The sequence below is a fragment of the Barbus barbus genome, assembly GCF_936440315.1.
Source record: "Barbus barbus genome assembly, chromosome: 18".
Taxonomy (NCBI): domain Eukaryota; kingdom Metazoa; phylum Chordata; class Actinopteri; order Cypriniformes; family Cyprinidae; genus Barbus; species Barbus barbus.
Genome location: NC_136746.1, coordinates 31,366,286 through 31,371,805, shown reverse-complemented (window position 1 = coordinate 31,371,805; position 5,520 = coordinate 31,366,286). Strand labels below are relative to the sequence as shown.

The 5,520-nt window shown below is 43.8% G+C and overlaps 1 protein-coding gene across 2 annotated transcripts in view; it reads left to right on the top strand.

Moving 5' to 3' along the window:
- The first annotated feature begins 5,266 nt into the window (after positions 1-5,266).
- LOC306884555 (protein yippee-like 5) overlaps positions 5,267-5,520 on the top strand; it is a 13,734-nt gene continuing 13,480 nt past the window's right edge. For both annotated transcript variants that reach the window (XR_013785451.1, XM_079440515.1), the window contains exon 1: positions 5,267-5,393. The gene's annotated coding sequence lies outside the window, so the exon portion shown is untranslated. The remainder of the gene's footprint in view (positions 5,394-5,520) is intronic.

Genomic DNA, 5,520 nt, shown 5'->3' with positions numbered 1-5,520 from the left:
ACAACAGTTTAAACAACGGTTTAAATCAATGAATAACAAAAAAGTAAACTTTTTCAATTATTGGCATTTCTGTTAATCTCTAAAACATTTTCAGTTGTTAATTACTGGTCATGATGGCTGTGCGTGGAATAATTGTATTTTAAGCAATAATTGAGCACAGAACATAAATTGCAGACCAAGAGATAGATTGCAAAGACAAGGGGTAAAATCACGGTTCGCACATAGCCAAACATGAATGAATGATGATGATGCATTTATATAGCAACATAAAACATAACACAATTGACACAAACATAACATACAATGACCAATATGGCGGCGCGTACACATCGCGAGGCTCAGCGTCTCTCCAGTTTTTGCAATTTTGCAGTATTTTTCCTGCTCATCTCGGGCCTGTTCGCACTGAACAGCTTTGCCTTAACATCATACACCCGACAGGAGCTTTTGGATATCGGTCTGCACTTTTCCAACAGTTTTATAACCAATCATCGACTCATCCCTGAGATCTCCAGAACACCCGAGGTTACGCACTCTGCTCGGCCAGGCAGAAATGCTCACAGGCGGCGCCGAGATCATAAACAAAGGCGGGGGAAGCGCGGAGGGCTAAGAGCTAAGCTAAAGCTAACACCGCACCGGCTCTCTTTACCCAGCATTTTCCTCGCTAATATGCGGTCATTGGTGAACAAAATGGATGAGATATGACTTTGCATCACCCATAGTAAGAAACGTTTGGACTGCATTGTCATGGTTTTCACTAAAACATGGCTACATAGCGACATACCCAATAATGCTATTGATCTAACCGGACGCTACACGCTCCGAGCAGATAGAACGGCAGATGACTCCGGCAAGACCAGAGGCGGAGGATTGTGCATTTATGTAAACAAAGCTTGGTGTACGAACTCTAACATTGTTGGAAGACACTGCTCACCTAACCTAGAGTTTCTCATGGTTAAGTGTAGACCTTTCTATCTGCCGCGGGAGTTCACTTCCACCATTATAACTGCAGCCTATATTCCCCCGGATGCTAATGCCAAGCTTGCTATGAACGAACTGCATGCGGCCATTAGTAAACAACAGACTGTACACCCGGAGGCTGCATTTATTGTTGTAGGTGATTTTAATCACTCCAACTTAAAGACAGTGCTCCCCAAATTCCATCAGCATGTCTCCTGCCACACTAGAGGAGACAAAACTTTGGATCATGTTTACACAAACATCGCAGGAGCTTACATCGCGACTCCCCTCCCCCACCTCGGACAGTCTGATCACTTTTCTTTGTTTCTCACCCCCAAGTATTCACCCCTCATCAACCGTGTGAAGCCATCAGTGAAGACCATCAAAATGTGGCCAATGGGAGCAGAGTCTGTACTTCAGGACAAGTTTCAACACACGGACTGGAGTATGTTTGCTTCCCAGGCTGCCAGTGGCTCTCACACGGACATTGATATCTATACCACCTCTGTACTGGATTACATAAATACCTCCATTGACAGGGTTACAACAGAGAAACAGATCACAACGTACCCTAATCAAAAGCCATGGGTGAACAAGAAGGTGCGACTCCTGCTGAAAGCCTGCAACACTGCTTTCAGATCAGATGACGCTCAGGCCTACAGCATATCCAGGACTAACCTGAAGAGGGGCATCAAGAAGGCCAAGCACTGCTACAAGCTAAAGGTAGAGGAACATTTTTCCAACTCTGTCCCCCGGCACATGTGGCTGGGCATCCAGGTCATCAGTGACTACAAGCCATGGAACTCCACTCCGACGGTCACAGACGTCTCCTTCCTTAATGAGCTAAATTACTTTTATAATAATTATCGGTTTGACAATAACAACAAGGAGACAGCCACCAAGATCACACTCTCAGGAGACCATCAGACCCTCAAACTCACCTCCACAGATGTCTGCACAGCATTGAGCCGGATCAACGCATACAAGGCTGCTGGCCCCGACGGCATTCCTGGACGTGTGCTCAGGATATGTGCAGAGCAGCTCGCAGGGGTCTTCACAGACATTTTCAACCTGTCCCTCACCCAAGCAACTGTGCCAACATGCTTTAAGTCCACATCCATTGTGCTAGTGCCGAAACACTCCTCCCCAACGTGCCTGAATGACTACCGCCCCGTAGCACTCACACCCATTGTAATGAAGTGCTTTGAGCGACTGGTCCTGGCACACCTCAAGAACTGCCTCCCACCCACACTGGACCCACACCAATTTGCCTACCGTAGCAATAGGAGCACTGAGGATGCAGTATGCACAGTACTGCACTCGGTACTCACACACCTGGAAAACAACAACACATGTACGGATGTTGTTTGTTGATTTCAGCTCAGCATTCAACACCGTCATTCCCTCCAAGCTGATCACTAAACTTGGTGACTTGGGTGTTAACACCTCCCTCTGCAGCTGGATTATGGACTTTCTGACCAACAGACCTCAGCATGTTAGGTCAGGCCTCACCTGCTCCACCACCATCACATTCAACACCGGCGTACCACAGGGCTGTGTGCTGAGCCCATTCCTCTACTCCCTCTACACCCATGACTGCAGGCCTGTGCATGGATCCAACTCCATCATCAAGTTTGCTGACGACACCACAGTGATTGGCCTCATCAGAGACAACGATGAGACTGCCTACAGGGAGGAGGTACAGCACCTGGCTGCATGGTGCGCTGACAATAACCTGCTCCTCAACACCAGCAAGACAAAGGAACTTATTGTGGAGAACTTATAAGTGGCACGCATGACCCCATCCACATTAACGGGATGGTTATTGAACGTGTCTCCAGCTTCAAGTTCCTGGGAACCCACATCTCGGAGGACCTGACCTGGACCACCAACACATCCAGCCTAGTCAAGAAGGCTCACCAACGCCTCTTCTTCCTTAGGACACTGAAGAAGAACCACCTGTCTCCAACCATCCTGGTGAACTTCTACCGGTGTGTGATCGAAAGCATCCTGACCAACTGCATCACAGTCTGGTATGGGAACTGCTCAGCTGCTGACCGCAAGGCACTGCAGAGGGTGGTGAAAACCGTACAACGCATCACAGGGACACCACTTCCTGCCATTGAGGACGTCCAGAGAAAACGCTGTTTAAGTCGAGCTCACGGGATTCTTAAGGACTCCTCTCACCCTGACCACAGACTGTTTAACTTACTGCCCTCTGGGAGGCGCTTCAGGAGCCTCCGATCAAGGACAAGCAGACTCAGGAACAGCTTTTTCCCTACAGCTGTCTCCCTACTAAACTCTGCCCAATGATACCCCCCTCACACACCACCACAAACTCTTCACCCCTCCCCATCAATAAATCGGTTAAGAAAAAAAAAAAAAAAAAAAAAAACCATGTACACCGAGTACTATGTACTGAAATTTTTATTTTCTATGCACTTTCAATGTTCATTGCACTAGTGTTTATATATCTTAATGTATAGCTTATTCATATCCATTTGTAATTATATTCATAGTTTTGCATAATCCATCTGTATAGTATGTTCATATCACCCATCTGTATATCATACTGATAGTATTTAAAATTTGTAAATTATGTCCATAGTACTGCCTTATCTGTATATTTCTGTACATATGTAACTATTGTAGGCACTGTATATCCTGTACCTCTGCTTATTGCACTTCTGGTTAGATGCTAACTGCATTTCGTTGCCCTGTACCTTACATGTGCAATGACAATAAAGTTGAATCTAATCTAATCTAAAAATTCAATTCAAAAATGAATTAATTAGTCGGCGCTGATTGCCTTGTGGGCAGCGCGTCCCGAGTTCGATCCCTAACTCCAGGAACTTTCCTGATCCCGCCCCTCTATCTCTCTCCCAGCTCTGATCTGTCCTGTCATTATAAAGGAGAAAATCCCAAAAATTAATCTTTACATTTTTTTTTTTTAAATAAACAAACAAATGAAAAGAGATTAAAAACCATGTACAAAAATTACATAACCGCTCAAATGATAAATAATTATAAAGACTCAAGATTGCTGTACAGGGTTAGCAATATTAAAAATACAAAATTATTTGAGACATAACAGCAGCATGCTCAAATACATATGAAACACACAACAAGCAAAAGAAACAACAAAACCTTCAGTATATAATTGTTGTTGTTCAAAAATAAGAAGATGTTCTAATGTTTCTAAGATAATGTTCAACATGTTTGTTATGAACGTGCAGACAGCTGGGGCTCGTTCAGGCTCACACCGGTGCGCAGCGTTTTGCTCCGGGTTCAGGCTGAACGACGTGTTTCCTGTAAACGTTTGCACCGGGGGTTGAGATGCGTTTTCTCTTGTTTGCTGTGTGTCAGAAATATCAGCAGCAACGTGTATATAAACCACACGGTATTAAAGAGACAGATCTCACTATCGGTCCAAGTGAAGTCGTTTAATATGTGTCCGCCGCAGGTCGGTATACACTATTGAAGATATTAGAAGACATGTTTGTCGTCAGAGTTTATAGTAACATATCAACATGATGATGATGAATTTGTAACTAAATGTAATTAACATCTAAATAAATTCACAAGAGCAAGTATATTGTTTGCACATTTATTTACATTAAAGGCAAAATAACTGAAATAATAAGAGCACAAGTATAGATCTGGATCTTCTTTAAGTTTAAATATGCAGTAATTGCAATGTCTTCTGATCCATATCCTTTCCTCAGGAAGCTGTGCTAGACACTGATTAATGTAACATAAAAATACTATATTGATATATATATATTTTGCTATTGTATTGTGGAGTGACACTTTCATAAGCTTTTCTATGCTCCTCTGATTATATAATGGTAAATATTACAGTATCATAGCACAACAGCAGTGATCAGCAATAATGATAAGCCTAATACTCACAATACAAATAATAAGGTCATATAGATCATAACAGTCTCGGAGGTAAGAAGTGGATTATCCTTCACCTGAAATGTTTGTGTTTTCATCCTGAAATGTGAGGCAAATGTTGGATCAGAATAATTAGGAAGCAGTTTCCTCAGATCCCTTCACTTATACAGGGATGCTCTCTTTTATTCTGGACGGCAGTGACTGTAACATCGAGCGGATTTTGCAGTAATAAACATGTATTTATACCGATTTTATCAGGCTCTGAATATTATTCAAAAAGAACACAAAGTAATCTTCTCAGCTCCTGTGGTTGTAACGCTTGCTTCATCAGAACAGGGTGTTCAACGCACCGTCTCCGTTTTTCGGGTCTGAACGCAGCCCTGTTGTCATGTCACGTGCACCAGCACGCACGGCGTCTTCGCGCACGTCACCGCGCTGGATGTTGATATACAGTCTGGAGGAAGAGCAGGAAGAAAACACAGCAGCACGAGCTCGAGCTGAACGGAAATAAACAAACACTCGATCCGAAGCTGCTGGTAAGAGTTGATCTCATACTGACCGCTAAACCACGACTCGACCTTCATTCGTCATGAGCGCTTCAGAAGATGTGTGTGTGTGTCTCTCTCTCTCTCTCTGTGTGTGTGTGTGTGTGTGTCTCTCTCT